At 34.7% G+C, this 20107-nt stretch overlaps 1 long non-coding RNA gene across 1 annotated transcript in view; it reads right to left on the reverse strand.

Moving 5' to 3' along the window:
- The window catches only part of LOC141481028 (uncharacterized), a 338121-nt gene that overhangs the window by 16677 nt on the left and 301337 nt on the right, over positions 1-20107 (reverse strand). The window lies entirely within an intron of this gene.

Genomic DNA, 20107 nt, shown 5'->3' on the forward strand with positions numbered 1-20107 from the left:
AATCTATTTATTGTGAATATGTTTCAGATAATCATAAAAGGTTTTCTTATTTGAAGTTCATTGTAGTAAACGCAATGGAAACGTGAAGTAATATGAAAAGGTACCTAAAAATGAAAAAAAAACTCTCGAAAAACTCTACGTTACATGGGGAGACGTGAAACTTGCTATTGTGTTTTATTCAACTCAGTCAACCAATTTCCAGGGCCGTGATTTGAAAGAGAATAATTCACCCAATTATAATAAAATATTACCGAAACATCCCGAAATATAAAATTAAATTCAATTTCTCAGTATGAAGTGAACGTTGACGATCCAGAAAGTACCTACTACAAAAATACAGGGCCAATAGCAAAATGTGGACAGATTTTCAATATGTCTGCGAATATAGGCAAAATAATAATTTGGGATTTTTTGGTTTTTGTATATCTCCAGAACCAAAAGAGCTATATTCGATTTTTTCACATCATTGAATAAGTCTCTGAAACACGCAACTTTGTCACCGACACTCTATCTCTTATCGTTTACGAGATTCCCATGTACAGAAACGAATTTGAATTGCCCTGTATAAGGATAGGACAGATGACAGCGGAACATATTCTAAGATCATCTGGTGATCACGCCAAAGAATGGAGTGAACCAAAAAATCATCACCAAAGAAACTCATGGTAAAATTAAAAAACTAAAAGAATCTGCATATATTCTTATAGCAGGTAACAATTGTATTTCAAACAGTTCTGAGGAAATGGATCGTGTGGAGGATGAAAACGGAAATATGACTCTCTAATAATTCAACCTTCATTTTTTCAGATTGTGGAAGTTTATAGAACCAACAAAAAAACAGTATAAAATAAATGAAGACGGTTTTGCAGCACCAACCATGTAAAGTATTCACCTCTAGATTTAACGACTGTTGCAATCTATTACAAACCTCTAAATCGCCAAGAGATGTTTATAATTTTAAACCATCTACAAACATCAATTTATCGCAGTTTGATGAGCTGCACAAATCATTTATTAATTATAGAACAAGTAATAGACCGAGACTGCTTCCTTCAGGGACTTTACTAGTGGTAATATAAATATTTGATGAGGAAACATGATAGCGAAAATGCTGATTCCTTTGACCAAGATATAATTTAAAAAGCTGAAAATATATTTCATTGAAGCTAATAACGAAAAGTTTATGAATGAGAATCGTGTAATTAATTATGTGTGTCATATGATCCAATGTTTCACATAATCATTGATATGGTGTATTTGATGGTGGATGTAGAGTTCATGAAACCATGTTCATAATGAGAAATGATATGTCTGTTTGACAGATGAATGATGTAGCACAAAATCAACTACAAGAACTTGGCAAAACTGTCGAGTACTGAAAATTGGTCTATACTTACTGATACTGACATTACGATTTTGTACGTTTCTTCGACTCCAATATCTAGTGAGCAACTATTATCAAAATAAAAAACTGAATTCATCATCTTCAGTGGAAGTTAGAACTAGATTCTACCTTTTAGGAGAGATACTTTTATGAGAGAAAGTACTTTGCTTTTAACTAAAACTGTCAAAAGCTTAAAAAAAGTAAATAATAACTACAATGAAAACTATTTATGAAGATATATAGTGCATACTCAAAAGTTTCCTTATACTACAAATAGGGAGGAAAAACCCTTCCGAAACAACTACTCTCACATGAACATTAAATTACACGGAAATCACTTTCTCCCATTTAGTTTGTCCTATAAACATTTGTTGAAGAACTGAACCAGATGTCATTTGTAGGAACGCTACACAATATGGTATTTGAAAAAGTATTGATGTGAAATGTTATTAACATGGAACACAATCATTCTCAATGATGTCCTTTGAAATTTCGTTTTGGATAACAAAACCTGAACGATCGCAAAAAAATCTGTTTGATTTGAATATAATCGTCTCTAATTATTCAATTCTGAAACATTAATTAATTGAGATAATGTCCCCAGAAGCAATTCTTCGAACATTTTTATTTTCTTATCAACTGTAGTCTGTAACACAGTTTTCTTCCGCTAATTCATGATTTAAATCATATAACTATGTTTGATGATTTTTGAAATACTATTCTTCTCACTAAAAAATATTATGTACTTATTACTTTTTGTAACACTAATAGTTACAAACTAAAAATGTAATAGAATTACAATTTTGGCAACATTATGTGGTAGAGATAATTGTACTCATACGACTGATTGAAAACAAAATTTTGACATGAAACTGATGTCAAACAAATGGCAGATCATAGGTAATCAGTTAACATTATGGATTACGAGGTGTAACATTAGAATTGATTTCCTCTTTTTTTAAACACCGTCGTCAGTACGTATGTATTCCAAATATCTGAAAGGGTTGGTTTCGTTAATTCAAAGAGTGAAGATATTGGTGTACCACAAGGATCGATCCTGGCACCTATTTTATTCATATTGTACTCTAACGATCTGGATAAATTCTTGAAAGGCGTTCATGTAACAATGTATGCAGACGACACGTCATTGATAATTTCACAAAAAAAAAACGAATGTAATATGCAAAAAGATACAGAAAAAACTCTAGAACTGATGCAAGACTGGTGCAATACAAATTTTCTGAATTTGAATGCTCATAAAACCCAAATTATACGATTTCATAACTACCAAAGAGAATGCGATCCTCTCTGAATTGAGATGAGTGTTGATGTGTCCATTGACAGTACAAATGAAACCAATTTTCTTGGACTTTTTGTTGATGAAAATGTAAGCTGGAAAGGTCACTGTACAAACTCAATGAAAAGATTGAATTCTGTATGTTTCATGTTCAGGAATCTCAAACATATACTTGAAATACCTCAGCTAGTGGCACTATACCATGCACAGGTTGTTTCACAAATTAGGTATGGAATATGTTTGTGGGGAAATTCCACTTTGACAAAAAATGTTTTTTCTATACAAAAAAGAATAGTAAGAATAATAGTAAAAGTTCCGACTTCACATTCCTGTAGGGACCTTTTCAAACATTTCAGAATTTTGACCCTCATGTCTGTCTATATACTATACTATATGATGGGCCAAAAGCCCGAAACACGTGTCTATGGTTTGCCATTTTCTTGAGTGCTATGTCCGATATTTACTTCTGTTTCTATATCAAGACACTCAATAACTTTCATATTCGTATATAAATATATATATATATATATATATATATATATATATATATATATATATATATATATATATATATATATATATATATATATATATATATATATATATAAATCGGTTCAATTCGTGAGGAGGTTGCAGTCAATAGCTGGGCTATTACAAAGAAAACTCTTTGTTATATGTCAAACTTTCGGTATATTTCACACCTTATTATATATCTTGTAGAAAATATATAAATATGGAGAACTTACTAACGTGAGAATAAAATATAAAAAGGTTCAAGAACAGATAGAAAAACATTAAATAATGACAGTTGATAAAAATTTTGGCTGACAATGTCAAGTGGGAAAATTCTGAATTCCAGTAGGTACGTGTGAATTTTGGTGAGACTGTCAATATCAGTTCGTTTATTCATTGAATGTTCTTCGTTATTGATATATATCATCTAATAAGATATGTATCAATGATAAGATTATATATCTACAAGATATATAATCTTATTATTGTAGTTGTCCTGACGAAGGACAACTACAATAATAAAATTATTTCGAATCTTAAGGGAAAATTTATAAACAAACAGATGGACTGGCGATGGGATCCCCACTATCTAGCATTATATCCGAAATATACCTGCAAACCATAGATGAGAAAATTTTAGCAAAAATAAAAACACATGATGAAAAAGGAGAATGGTTCAGATACGTTGACGATGTACTGTACATATCACAAAACAATGGAATAAGAATAGAACAAATAAAAAAAGAAATTAACGAAATAAATCAAAAACTATGTTTCAGCATTGAGCAAGAACACAACTCAATACTTAACTACCTGGACATAACCATAGGATATAACCACAACAAAATACAATTTCAAATGGCAATATACAGGAAACCTACACAAACAAGCTCCACCATACCCGCAAGTTCAAACCATCCACCATCACACAAAATGGCTGCCTATAACGCATTCATATATACAATGTTGAGGATACCACTCAGCAATGAAGCCCGAAAAAAAGAACGGAAAATCATATACCAAATAGCGAACGAAAACGGATACACCCAAAAGACAATAGATTAACTAGAAAACAGAATCAAACAAAAAATACAGAACAAGGATCAAGCCACCCCAACAGACAAAACAACACAACGATGGACAGCATTTATGTACGTAGGACACCAAACCAAAAAACTAACAAACATCTTCAAACCACTGAACATCAACATCACATACAAGCCGAACACGAAGATAACACAAAAAATAAACAACTATGAAAAAGAAGAAGACAAAGACCAAAACGGGATATACAGTATACAATGCTCGGACTGCAACAAATTCTATATCGGCCTAACCAAGAAAAAACTGACCCAAAGGTACAATGAACACAAAAAGGCATACATAAATCCAAGAGTATATAAATCAAACCTTGCAACACACGCCATTCAAAACAAACATAATTTTCCCCCCACCAGAGAACATAAAACTCATAAAACAAGTCAACAAGGAAAACCGCATGGATATTTGGAAAAACTTGAACATCCATAAATTTAACAGTCATAAATCACTTATCGAGGAACAAGTACAAATCAAAACACAACAAGACCTCACATTCAATATATTAAACAAAACCATACACATTCCTAGAGAAGATCTAACACAAAACAGAGTACCTGATGCAGAACAAATACAGGCCTAAAGTACCTGAAATACCTGAGTTAAGACGCTCTGACCGTATAAAGAGGCAGATAACAGGATGACCAGTTCAGTTTGAGGGTGCCTAGAAGACGACAGTACTACCAACTGTCGAAAGCGCTCGCAGATAATTAATAGAAGATATAAAGCTTCAAACCCTTTTTGTAGAATTTAATATTGATATATATATATATATATATATATATATATATATATATATATATATATATATATATATATATATGCATCCTGGACCCGGATGCGTGACATCCGGGTCCAGGATATAAATATAGACAAAGAAGATTTTATCGAGTGTGTATGATATACAAATCAAAAAATAAACAATTAATGGACATAAAACTCCAAAAAGGGGGGCAACGTGTTTCTGGACACGGACACGTGTTTCTGGCTATTGGCCTCATCAGCGCGGTGCAGCCAAGTGTAAAGATGGGCAACACTTGTTTGCCGAAAGCAGGAAACAACACATATGCACGGAGTCAACAACAGGAGCCAACGTGTCCGCGGTTTGCCCCCCCCCTTTTTGGAGTGTTATGTCCATTAATTGTTTATTTTTTGATTTGTATATCATACACACTCCATAAAATCTTCTTTGTCTATATTTATATCCTGGACCCGGATGTCACGCAGGTAGCTATAGCTGCCTACGTGGTCATGTTAGATGTAGCCTGGGAATTCTAGGTCTTCTAACTGGAACCACAAATGTGCGGTTGGCTCCTGTTGTTGACTCCGTGCATATGTGTTGTTTCCTGCTTTCGGCAAACAAGTGTTGCCCATCTTTACACTTGGCTGCACCGCGCTGATGAGGCCAATAGCCAGAAACACGTGTCCGCGGTTTGCCCCCCTTTTTGGAGTGTTATGTCCATTAATTGTTTATTTTTTGATTTGTATATCATACACACTCGATAAAATCTTCTTTGTCTATATATATATATATATATATATATATATCAAAATAATGATCTACATGAGTGAAGATTTTTTTATAAAAGAAATTCCATACTACTAATTCAGTTTTTCTTCTACTACACTGTTCGAGATGAAATAAATCTGATTTGGAAAAAGCGGCCAGTATCGGTTTCTCGCTGTTATTGAGTTTGAAACTCACTATCTCTCAGGGGATACTGAATGCTTCCCTGTTAGTCCTTCTACTACCCGGCATTTCAGCTACTTCATATTAAAACCCAGTTTCTTTAAGATATTAAAGTTGTTCGCCACGACCATGAAGTTTTCCTTCTTCGCTATGCCCAACTCAATTTGCCAAAATTTTAATGGATGCCTCCTGGGCCTTTTATTTCAGTTTTCCGCAATGCATTCCGAGCATGGTTTCCTGTTCTCAGGAATTCAGTGATATATTTTGAAAGGAGTATTATGTCTACAGGAGAAAAATTCAACAATTTTTTTCGCGGAGATTTTTGATGTAACAAAAATTTACTTCCAAACGAAAATTCTTAAAATATTTTGTCATTAAATGTCAATATCATGAAGTGGACATAATTCCATCCAATATCTCTATAAATTAAACGAAACCCAAATAATATATTCTGTACTTTTGCAATTTTTCATCATTATGTCCAATTATTATAACATTAGGGTATCATATAACTGATTGATGTTCGAAATACACACAATGGAAAATTAATTGCAGATAGGGTATAATATTGTTTGCAAACCTAACTATCTGAAATTACGATCGCAACACGGGGAAATGTAAAAAGACTCTGGAAGCATAATTAGAAATAAAAATTATGAAAAAGTATAAATTCATACGAAGGTAGACATGGAATCCTTGATTATATATAAATGTTAATGGTTTGTCGTACGTAATACTGAAGGTTGCTAATATAAAAGCAACTGGTTGGCAGTAAACATATTTTGCATAGATCCACTATTACTGGAGTTTAATCCCAACACCAAACCGTTATTTTCAACACGTGTTTCAACACCTCGACACGTGTTTCAATCACCAAGTGATCATCTTCAAGAGGGAGATTGAATTGTTTAATCTTCCTCTTGAAGATGATCACTTGGTGATTGTAACACGTGTCGAGGTTTTGAAAATAAAGGTTTGGTGTTGAAATTAAACTCAACTAATAGTCATTACTACACTAAAGGTTCCAAACAGTGATCACAAGCCATAGATCCACACTATATTTTGGCATTTGAGTGAAAGGTGATCCTTCAATGTCTTTTTGCTTGTGTGATCTGAGAAAATTACTGTTCTCAGATGACAAATTTCCAGCTGAAGCATCTTCAAGAAAAAGATTGAACAGTTTAATGTTTCTTTTGGAGATGATCACTTGGTGATTGAAACACTTGTCGAGGTTTAAAAAATAACGGTTTGGTGTTGGAAATAAACTCCAGTAATAGTCATTACCACACTAAAGGTTCCAAACAGTGCATCACAAGCTATTGATCCACATCATGTTTTGGCATTTGTGTGACAGGTGACCCTTCAATGTATTTTTGCTTGTGGGATCTGAGAAAATTACTGTTTTCAGATGACAAATTTCCAACTAAAGCATCTTCAAGAGGAAGATTGAACAGTTCAATCTTCCTCTTGAAGATGATCACTTGGTGATTGAAACACGTGTCGAGATTTGAAAAATAACGGTTTGTGTTGGAATTAAACTCCAGTAATAGTCATCACTACACCAAAGGTTCCAATAAGTTTCCAGATGATTTCTTGTTGTTTCATGTTTCCGCCAAATTCATCAGGTGATTATTTACATAATTTCCGGAGTATTTATCTTCATTAGATGAGGACAGGTTATATCATCGTACAACCTTTGTTTGACCATAAGGTATTTCACCACATTGAGGTAGTAACAGTTTCAGATATGAGTTCTTTGTACAAAATCTATATTCAGATTTATGATTTTGTTAACTGTTATTATTTCTAACAATACGTTTCCTCTTTTTTTTTAAGACAAAACACAAGCACTACAGAAGAATCCTTAAGGCGCTATCAGAGCGGTCAGTACCTGTGCGAAAGTAGCCATTCACATTGGATTTGAATCGCTGGATATTAAATCCATTTGGAAAATATTCTCAGGAAGCTAACTCCACATAAACGCAGTTCTTCAAATGAAAGATTTATTGAACAGTGAAGTTTGAGGTGTACTGTGTTGAACGTCAAAACGATGAGCAGCCACAGTCCGTCGCGTATTTATGATATGTAACGCTCTTGGTGGAATCAACTGTGCCAAGTCACTTGAACACTTCCCGTGAAAGTATCTATAGAAGAGGGACAAATCTCCAACCTTTCATCGATGTTCAAGACTATCCAGGTTGCACGTGATGTTCGCGTCTCCAATCAGGCTTATTTCTAGATGGAATCCAGCAACTTGAGGGTATGTTACCTTCTTCACCTCTTCTGGCAGGCTGGCTGCAGTTCCTCAGTGGTAAAATTTGCTAAATTATTTTTTCAAGTTACGAATTTTTCAATTGGCATTTTTGTCCTTGTTATATAACCAGTTCCCTTTTGCTATATTGTGTGTCTCTCTCCATTCTATTCTGATCCTTCGCGTATGCTTACTAATGTGATACAATTGTATTCCTCTTCAGTGCACTCTTTTGCCGATGATGAGTATTGTTTTTGGCATATATAAGCCAAATGTCAGCCTAATTTCAGTACCTTGGTGAATATATGGTGAACTGGAGTTGAATAAAATTTTTCTTGGAATTATTATTGTTTGTTTGCATATTCTCGAACCGAATCTAAAACTGCTAATTACTCGGAAAACGCTAATGAGATTTACAAAAATAAATTAATACTAGATAGACCTATCGAATGTTTTTATATCAAGAATACTGTGAATGATACCTAATTTCCGTGATTCATGCCTTTTCATTGTATGGAAATGATATGAATAAAATTATCAATATTATATCAAAACAAGCACAATAAACATTTTGATGTCATTTTTATTTATTTTCCAAATGATCATTAGAAAAAAAATTAGGTCATCAAAATATCGTCAACGTTCCTCTTACACAGGGTGTTTCCTAACTAAGGTACGAAACTTCAGATGGTGATTCGTTGGTTCGTTTCAGAAAAAAAAGTTCATATGAACATATCTCCGGAGTTGCTTCGTTTCTGAAGTTATGCTGAAAGAGATGCTGACGAGCAAGAACACTAAAATAAGCTAGACCCCGTCATGCATAAACCACATGTTACCTCTTACTACTTACTACCGGCACTTCTTCTAACAAAATGGGTGAATGATCTCGGAAAATGTCCGTGTAGAATTCACCTAATAATTTTGCTGGTACAAAAAAAGGGCCACCGATCATTCCTACCCGAATGTTCAGCGAAAATTGTTTCTGAAAATGACTTTCGTTATTAGAATAACGTGGGGATTTTTGACGGCCCGAAAATAGTCATTGTTGAAGTTCACAATAGAATCTCGTGAAAAATTTGCCTCGTCCGTAAATGAAGTATTTGGTGAAAAATTATTATTGTGTGCCATCGTTTGAATCAACCAACTGTAAAACATTAACCTTGGGTGAAAATCTCGAGGCAGTACAACTTGGACCCTCTGTATATAATATGGGTATAGAATATATCTTTCAAGAACTGTTCATACGATTTTTGGGCTGTAGTGCAATCTTCCTGGTACTATTTGAAGGATCTTCTTCATTCGCATCAAGTATAGTTTCTTCTAGTTCAGGCGTTGTTACAGTTTCTGGTCTTCTACCATCTGCATTTTTATCGAAGCTGCCAGTTTGATATAATCTAGCATGTAGAGAGTTCTAAATGTTTTAGCACATGAAGTAAGTCTTTTGAGATATCTATTCTGGTAAATTTTCCGTGCCTCTTCCACATTTCCATTTGCTAATCCATAAATAAAGTGCATGTCAGCCATTTCAGCGTTAGTAAAATTATTCATGATGGAATCACTGCTAATTGACAACTCTAACTTTCACTGATTTGACAATACTATCACTGTTAGCTGGTCTCCAAAGCAGGTGTTCATTATATGTTGTTTTTCTCGGAAACGAAGATAGATATGAAGAAAACACGAGCGACAAAATAGTTGTATTTTTAGTTGACCAATCCAAAAAAAAAAAAACTACAACAACAAGTCATTGGTGTACTTTTTTTTCCAATATTGCTTGCTGTGGTGCTCGCTGAGACTCCACTGGACCTGATAATTTCAACCTAGGGTTAAATGAGCCACTTATTACTTTTCACTACAAATGACTGTAGTAAATTTCAACATCTGTGTAAGAATATTAGGATATTTATGATATTTTATTCACAGCGTTTTTTTGAACGCCCTGTATCTCAGAAACGATGCAACTCTGGATTCGAACTGTTCTGATAAAAGAAAGATAGTATGGGGACCTCTGTCATATAAATACTGAAACTACAATACACTTCTCAACAAATTTGATTGGTGAAACGGACTCCGAGAAAAATTTTGTAGTTTTGCTGAGTGTGCGAAAAATGTTTTTCCTAGATCAATTCTGATAAGTTTTGATAAAAATTTCAATCAGTGTTGAATGTTATTCAGAAGGGCGAAAAAAATTTTTTTTCTTCTCAAAAAATTATCTCTCTCGAAGATTCATTAAACAGATAGGGAATGTTTGGATTGTGTCGAAGCTTTTTTCCGGGTTTTTTGGCCGTGGACTGTAGGTTTTTATGCCTGACGTTTCATCTGCTACTTTGTTTGATATTATCGAAGCCGATGAGGTACCGGTTGATGTGCTTAATTCATTCTCAACGCAGTTTTTTCTACATTGAGAACCACTCGAGCACTTCGACGGTTTCCTCATCGCCTTTGATAAAGTCTACCGTAGTAGTAGACGAAATATCATTCATGAAAACCTGCAGATCACAGCCAAAAAAACCGAAAAATAACTTTGACACAGTTATCTCTGGCTGTGAAAGTTTACATCTTCGATCAATGTTCGGATTGTTTGGTTTGAATAATAAACAGTGTTTTTTTCGAATACATTTTTTCACAATTTTATTTGAACTATCGATAACAATGGTTAATTGTGCCGCTTTCTGACGTAAATTCGACTTTATGTACCTAGAAAACTCAATTTGAAATATATGGAGCACAACATGTATATCCAATTTCAACTCCGGAATTATTCTTGCTTTGCTAAATACGTCACAATCATATATTTCAGAATAGCAGTAGGTCTAAGAATGGGTTCATCTATTTGTGTGCCTCATACTTGTGTTTGTGGTAGTATAGTTGATGAGAAAAGTACATATGGTTTGAGTTGCAGGAGAAGTGCAGGGCGTACATGTGAACGACATATTGAAAAGAGCTATGGTGTCAGCGGATGTACCTGCAATTCTGGAACCCTTAGGTACCAGTCGAGATGATGGTAAACGACCAGATGGTAAGTCTCTCATACTATGGACATATGGTAAACGTGGTATGGGACTTCACTTGTGTTGACATGGTCACGGCTTCCCATCTTGCCGAAAGCTCGAAGTCTGCTGGAACCGCAGCATTGTCTGGCGAAAAATTGAAAAAAAAATACTAAAATCTTGGTAACAACTATCTGTTCCATCCAGTAGCGGTTAAAACTTTTGATGTTTATAGCCCGGAGTCTCTGTTATTCGTTCATGAACGAAAGGTCACCGTTCTACCTCTTTTTTGATAGAAGGAATTAGTAATGCTTTTCAACGTGGTAATGCTGCTTCGGTCCTTGAAACAATTCCTTCTTCACATAATTTTGATGAGATCATGCATTGTCCTCATTTCAGTACGGAACTAAAATATTTTCGAAACAAGCCGAGATATGTGGATATTCATCAATACCTATCAAGGTTAATTCGCAAGTGATTGATCCACCTTCTTGTTTTTCAGTGCGGTCAATGGACTTGGGTTATTCTTGCCCCACAAATATGAGTTGCAGTCGCCGTGGTTCTGGTTCCCTTTCGGTGGAAGAGCTTCATGAAGCAAGAGGCGAATCGATCCCTCTTCGACCCCCTTCATCAGATTATGTGAAACATGTTCTTCCTTACGAATCAATAGAGAGTTGTCCTGAAAATCTTGAGAAAACAACTGGATTAGATAATTTGGGAAACACTTGCTACATGAATAGCATTTTACAAGTATTGTTCATGACGAAGAATTTTGAGAACGAGGTTTTAATGATGAACAAAAATGTTTCCTACTCATTCACCAAACTCAACCACCTGTTCATGCAGCTGCAGTTTCGTAAGAATGTATCATCTTACAGTATATCTCGTCTTCTGATTATAAATCTTTTGCTGGAAAAATCTTCACTTGTTTACTTGTAGTAAATGTTCAAGAGGTAGCAATAACGTATGTGAATTTCTGGAACTTCAACTAGCGTTGTCTAATATGACTAATAACCAGTCCGTGCAAAGCTTATTGTTAAATCATCTGAAAATGGAACTTTCAACAGGTGATGATCGACTGTATTGTCAAACATGCGCCAAACTAACTGATTGTTATTAGAAAACAAGTATAGCTGACGCATCAGTCAATCTAATAATAACACTGATGATCTTCAACCTCTGACATAAGCACCAAACTCTTACGAAGGTTCGAAATAGATGAACACTTCAATCTAGCAGACTACTATTATAATCTTTATGTAGTCATTGTTCACTGTGGTTCTGGCGTTGAATATTGTCATTAATACGCCTTGGTCAAAGACGAAACGGACTGGTTTAAGTTTGACGATAGTCGTGTCAAGAAGTGTTCTGGCGATGTATTGACTTTATCTGGAGACACCCTACATTTTTTTTATGAGAGACATTGGCAGATCAACATATTCTGATGATATGATGCTGCAGGTTTTTCCGGGTTTTCCTGCAGCTGAAAAAGGAAATGCGCCACTGGAATCAATGAAGTCGCCCCGGAGCGCCAATAATTTTTTTTTGTTGTTTTATAATTGCATGATTTATATTTAGGAAGTGTAACCCATTATTAAAATCATAAAAAATATTATGATCTCTCACTTCACAAAAAACGAATTCATCCTTTCTATATCTGTTCCAATCGGAGAATAACATCGATGTAATGTGAGAATAAAATTGGTCGTCATTGAATATTGACAAAATTATTATATATTTTTATTCAAAAAGTAAACAGAGAGCTATCTTACTTGGCAAATGACCGGTACTGTTATGACGTTTCAAACAATATTTATGCGGCGCCGTTGGCTATAAAAATTCTGACATATGCATAGTTAATGTAACATAACCGGAATTTGTATAAAAGTCTGTGAATCATTGATGTATTTTGTTTGGAACTGTGTTGTCATTAGCGTGAAACTATTACAGTGGCGGAACTAAATTTACTGTGAAAATAATAAATACAAAGATCGGTAAAAATAAGATGCTAATCCAAAAAGATACAAAAAGAGTTTCACTGACATCGGAAAAATACTAGCGTTTATCAAAACGAAACAAGAATTTCGTTTACTTCATAGTGTATAAGAAATAATAAGTAAATGAATGAGTCCCACAATAAACTGCAAGGAACAAACAAAACTTGCTTATTTTGTTAACAAAATATTTCACAAAAGTAACGGATAATTGTTGACAAAAATATTTGTCAGCGATCAGATTCATTTCAAATTTCAAATCACCATTGTCATAAAATTTTTGGACCTTCCACACCTGTACCTCAAGGGATGGCAACCTCACAGAAGCCTAAGCACAATCAACGATAAGTCGTACTGAACATGAATTTGCGTTCTTAGAGAGATAATCGTAGCATCGGACATCCGTCTGCCTTCGATCGAAGATGCAAGAAAATCCACGTTCAATCCTCCTGGAAAGTTGAACGCGAACGCTTCCTCATTTAGTTATATCAAACAATATAGTTTCTGAACTTTCGCATTGGAATTAATTACGACTGTGAAAATTGAAAATCATTCTTCAATCAGAAGTATCCTGGCAAAGCAAATTTTCATGTTAAGTTGAAAAAGTCATCACATCATATTGATACAGATGTTTGTCAAGAGAAGAATTCCATTACACATCAAATCATCATGCAATTTTTAAACAAGTTGAAATGAACTGTCTCTATGAAAGAGAAAAAATTGTTTGTGATACAGCTGAAAATATTTTAATGAAAAATGTCTTAATCAACAGCAACACCAATCCGACAACCATCAACTAACTCAACGATTGACTATTCAAGATTCGATCACAAGTAACCCCATGTTACTGGATTCTGTGAAAAAATGAATAGAATTGGAAATAGATATTATATTCAAACTTCCTACAATATAAAAAATAAACTGAGAGCATGTCTCATACAGAATATACCCTAGAACAGAAGAAAAAACCAAAAATTGCATTCGTAACATACCTTGTGAGTTATATTGGTGAAACTTCAAGGTCTTAATCGAAATTTTGTTCGAACACGTGACCATCAATTGAAAACACTTTAACAACACCAGAACAAAATTACGTTCTTTCGACGCTTGTTACGTTAAACAAGATAGCGACTCTTTAGAAATGGATCGTACCTGAAGAAAGATTACTGAAGAAATTCGGATTTCTGTATGAATTTCAGAGATAAATGAAAGTGAACTTTCCAAATATTATCGATAATTCTTCACTTGATAGAATTTTTGAGCGAGACAATAACGTTCAGCATTTACAATTTACCAAAATCTAATGAGATATCTGAGGAACGTGTGTCTTTATAAGATATTTCAGATCTTTATCCACGATAACGTTTATTTCGTGTCTTACTTCAAGTATTGATTGTTCCTCAGTATTTGGCAGCCCACACTTTCTATGGACCTGTGGCCAAGATCAAGATACCTGTCGGCAGTCTAGTTCCTGACGTTACTTTGGTAACAAAACATTTCTCGGCAGTTTATGTACCATAACTGACAGTTAACGTCAGGGTTAACGTCAAACCCTGTGCTAGCATATCAAAACCGTCAGTTGAAAACAGTTGCAGATCATTTCATACGTCCTTTATCAGTTTTGATACGTCAACTACGCATACTGAAACTGAGTTTTATTTATGTGGTCAACTATCACTTTTGAATATTTGTTGTCAACATCAACGATGAAGAATAGCACTGCCTGTCAGTCCACTGTTGATCGTCAGATGGTCAGCCGGTAAATACCGGCTTTGCCTTTCAATGTGATTTGAAATTTGAATAACTTATTGTGTTTCATCGATACCAAGAAGTCCAGATTGTCTGAGTCTTCGACAGATATTCCAATCATAGCGCAAGTACGAAGTTTTAATATGGTATAGCAGTTTTACTTAGCGCACTGAGATCACTTGGATATACAGCAAAGCTGAAAACGTACTGTGAATACTGTGGTTTTCCTCCCGAAAGATTTGTTGGATTTGTAGCGGCATCAGTTGATGTACTTGGATATATTTTGGCCACGATTTGAACAAGAACGCTTCTTAGTTCATGGAGTGTTCTGAAAGGATTGTTTTATGGATTATTCTCTTGGATGCTCCATTAACCCTACTGCTTGAAGAACATCCTTGGAAAAACATCTTATAAAGAATTTCACCGTGTATAGTAGCTTTTGACTTCCCAAGAGGATTTTGGGATCAATTTTTTGAACTTTCCATAGTGATTGTCGTAACTGGGACAGTGGGACTATCCATCCGACTGGGATCCCCATTAATTTCCTAAGCACCTATGGTGTCTCATGTGTTGTGAAAAAGTGTGCGCAAGAACAACATCACCAACAACATCTTTGCAGAATGAGGACGCTGTCTGCACACACTAATACCTATAATATATTAGCTGTTTGTTCATCGACACATATCGAGACATATATCTGAAAACATTGCCGACATCTTCATATATTTATCGTGAAAAATGAGAATTAAAACCCAGACCCACATTGTGGGGACAAAATTTTGCCTACGTAATAATCAAGTATAAAGCGTTATCCTTGCCCATAAATAATATCTACATGCAGCCGTTTCTTGGGTACTGATTTCATCTATACCGCCATATATGAAAGAGTCCTGTTTTGATTATGCATTGATTTGTTGTCACACAGGTTGAGAGTAATAGTATATTTCACAACGAGTGAGGATTTTGATTATAATGAAGAATATAGTTTGTAAATAATTTGAGCGAGTCATGTGAACAAATATCCTTTTTCTATGACTTCTATGGGAAATATTCATTTGTGAAGGAATTCCAAATCATTAATTTCACTTTTCTCTTAGTAACTTATCACAAATCTGAGGTGAAATACAAACGTTTTTACTATTCGAATAGATGTTGTAATTATTGTTATAACAAATTGATACCTCAGTCATAGAGAAAACATATTTCCATAATGATACGAATAACAAAAAAATAACTATTAATTTAATTTGCTGACTTTCAAAATGTAAACGATCCCATAAACCGTAGATTCCATTTTATTTCTCGTTTTGATTTTCATCACACTAACCAATTAGTAGATAAATGTTCATGAACGAACAATAAAGACACTCAGAATTGATTGATTTAATGTGTTCACTCCAAATGAAGTTCTCATCTGTAACGACACTGCGTAATAAATATTCATGAGTGGGTATATTTTTATATGTTTTGTTGACTGGTTGAAAATGACAAGTGTATTCATTTTATCTGTCCTTTACAATTTAATTCATTATAGTTGAACCTGCTTTTTAAGTTCGGGGTCAGTGAACAGCTTATTATTGAAATTAAAATAACTTCACCAGAAATAAATAGTCTCAATAATTGCCAAAAAATAAGTACTTTAACATACAGTGTGTCGATTTTTAAACGTTGGAATGCCTATGATCTGAACACTGAATTTCGTTCTAGAAAACAAAAAAATCATATTGGCAGAATGGAGAGATGAGCTGTGCAGTTTAGTATTAGTGACAGCATAGTTTTCTGAATTGTCTCCTACGCGAGGTAGTTCTTCTCATCTCAAAATTTTAAATAACCATGAGACACCCGAATTCAAAACTATTAAAGTGCAAAACAAATATGTATGATTTCGAGAATATAGGGTAAACTTCTTTTATACGAAACGATGATTTTCATTATCGTAATAACGATAGTGACGAAAAGACTTGTTTCAACTCGGTACTTTTTGAAACGACTTATAATAATAATGATAATTATAAGCGCAGCCCTAGCGCAGTTCGAAGCTTTCAACAGAGAAATTCGACAGCCTGAGCTCAATGAACTGGGTGACATTTCGAAATTTATTTGGTTTATCCCATGGTTGTAAGGGGTGGAAAACGAAACCCCTAAAATTTATTTCCAATGTAACTTTTTGTCTCATTATTTGTTTACCATTTAAAAATTTATTTCCGATAGCCTGTTTCATTCTGAACAAAACATGTCTCCTGGGTTTTTTTGCCAGAAATTAACCAGTATGCATTACGTTTACGGTCTGTCGGAGGGAATGGGTTAGAAGCTTCTAGAAGATATGCTGAATTGTATCCTCAACGGCAGCATCCTTCACATAGAATATTTGCTCGATTTCATCAACGATTACGAGAATATGGTTCATTCGACAAAAGGACGCAGGATTGTGGTCGCCATCGAGAAATACGAACACCACAGCTTTAGGAACCAGTACTTAATTTGATTGAAGAACAACCTACTACCAGTGCTAGAAAGATTGCTTTCCAGCTGAATGTTCATATGACGGTATTTCGGATTTTAAAGCAACAAGTCTTATACCCTTACCATCTGCAACGAGTACAGGCACAATTACCGCGAGACTTTCCGAACCGTCTTGAATTTTGCAATTGAATGCTGGAAATGATTAGAAGAAATTGTGACTTTCTGAAGACGATTGAATTCACAGACGAATGTAGTTTTTCTCGGGACAAGATTATTAATTTTCATAATTACCACATATGGGCTGATGAAAACTCTCACGCTATTATCGAAACTAACCATCAAGAACAGTTTTCTCTTAACGTGTGGCTCGGAGTTATTGGGGATGATTTAATTGGGCCTCATTTTCTACCTCCTCGATTAAATGGTGAGGCATACGTTCAATTTTTGAGAGAAGTGCATCCAGTACTGCTGGAGGAAGTTCCTTTGGGCGTCAGAAGGGATATGTTTTTTATGCATGATGAGGCTCCCGCCCATTTTAGTCAAGTAGCACGTCAGCATTTAACTGAAACATATGCAAATCAATGGATAGGTCGAGGAGTCGATCCCCGGATCTCAATCCTCCCGATTTCTCTATTTGGGGCCATTTACAGCATTTGGTTTATCGTACTCCTGTTCGCGGTTTAGAGGAATTAAGAAACCGCATCATCGATGCGTGCAGGTGGTGATCATGCTTTGATTACGCATCTATCTTTGTTTGTTTGATGAATATAGTTTGGATTGCTTAATATTTCGGAAATAGCAAAATGGTAGAACTTACATTCCAAATAATATTTTCACGGTTTTAACGAACGAAAAATTCATTTTTCCTATAACTATAAAACAAAAGTAGTTGACAGAGACGTGAGAAAAGTCTCCGACTGCAAACTTGCTATAAATCGCGGCTATACTCGTATCTCCTAGTGAATTTGTTATCTCCGTTTCGTTGTCGGCAACAAGTAAAGAAACACATAAAACGAGTTGAACTTTTAATTTACTTCAGAATGCGAAATATCACGTTCACTAAATGTAACCATTGTTTCCACCATTCAACGAGGAATTTACATTTTAAATGGATGTCTTCTTGGCGTTTGTTACATCACAATCGCTTTGTATTCTCTACGTATTTGGAGTGATGAGATTGAGGCATATGCTGTTTAGTGTCGTCAGGGTCAAGGAATAGTCGGATCAAGGCAAGGACAACTCCAGAATAATGAGGTACGAGCTGGGTTCACTTTTGTGACTGCCATTGTAACAATTTGTAATTATTTTTCGCACTCATGAATAATATATGACTATTCGTTGCAATCAATTCGGACTGTGTTGATAGCAGGGTTGTACAAAATTGTGAACTACGTTTATTTTAATGAAACTGGAATAACAATTCATGAATTATTCATGAAAATAAATACTTGAATGACGCGCTTATAAATTGAAATCATGACAAACTATTCATTATAGGAATGTAGGCTTTCACGGTTGGCGTCAATGTTTTGGTTGGTTTCCGAGTTTTGCCGTGGTTTTCTTTGTTTATAATCTTCAAACGTTATCTGCAGTGGCGAGGTCGAAGCACTCTTCTTCATTGATAGTGCTGACTTTTCGCGAACTTTTTGTAACGGCGGGTCGCGCGTACTTCCCGGGCGATTTGGGTGACTTTACTACGGGTGTGAAGTTATCCACATCCACAAATTACTCTGGGAAAAAAATATAGCATTATTATTTTTTCATTTACCGACTCTGCACACCTACCATTTTTTAATATGATACGCTTATTGACTGAATCAGTAAAAAAACAGAGCCGTTCTAGTTTATTAAACTGTCTGAAGGTGTGAAAAGAGGGTGGAAATATTTTGAAAAATCGTAAAATCAAAAATCGAATTTGTACACCTACAAAATTGAGATATGTTACTTCTGATGATTTATTCGACAGAAAAAACTTCACGTCATAGTTTTCCAGGCCGTCTGAGGGGGTGAAAACGGGGTGAAAAGATCAAAAAATGTCTCAACATGAAAAATCGACTTTGTACACCTACAAAATTGAGATATGTTATTCCTGATGATCTATTCGACTGAAAAAACTTCACGTTATAGTTTTCCAGGCCTTCTGAAGGGGTGAAAATGGGGTGATGATTTGAAAAAATCATATTCAAAAATTGAGTTTGTACACCTACAAGGTTGAGATATGTCATTCCTGACACCCGATTTGACGAGAAAAACTTTACGTTATAGTTTTCCAGGCTGTCTGAGGGGGTTAAAATGAGGTGGAAAGTTTAAAAAATCGTATCTTCGAAAATTGAATGTGTACACCTATAAGTTTGAGGTATGATTTTCATCATGATCTATTCGACAGAAAAAAACTTCACGTCATAGTTTACCAAGTCGTCTGAGGGGGTAGAAATTTCAAAAAATCATATATTTGAAAATTGAATTTGAACACCTACAAGATTGAGATTCTTCTGATGATCGATTCAATAAATAAAAACAACGTGTCAGAGTTTTTCAGTTCTGAGAAGACTGAAAACTTTTGCAAAATATTAGTTGTTTAATGTAATTAATGGATAAATGCTAGTGTGATGTATGTAGGATTGATACTTCGGTAACAGTCTGACAACGCTACAAAGTCAGTATCTTTCAGATGCTCT

This window comes from Leptinotarsa decemlineata, unplaced genomic scaffold, assembly GCF_025532065.1.
Source record: "Leptinotarsa decemlineata unplaced genomic scaffold, Ldec_3_MD MMD2_tig00000035_RagTag_RagTag, whole genome shotgun sequence".
Classification (NCBI taxonomy): domain Eukaryota; kingdom Metazoa; phylum Arthropoda; class Insecta; order Coleoptera; family Chrysomelidae; genus Leptinotarsa; species Leptinotarsa decemlineata.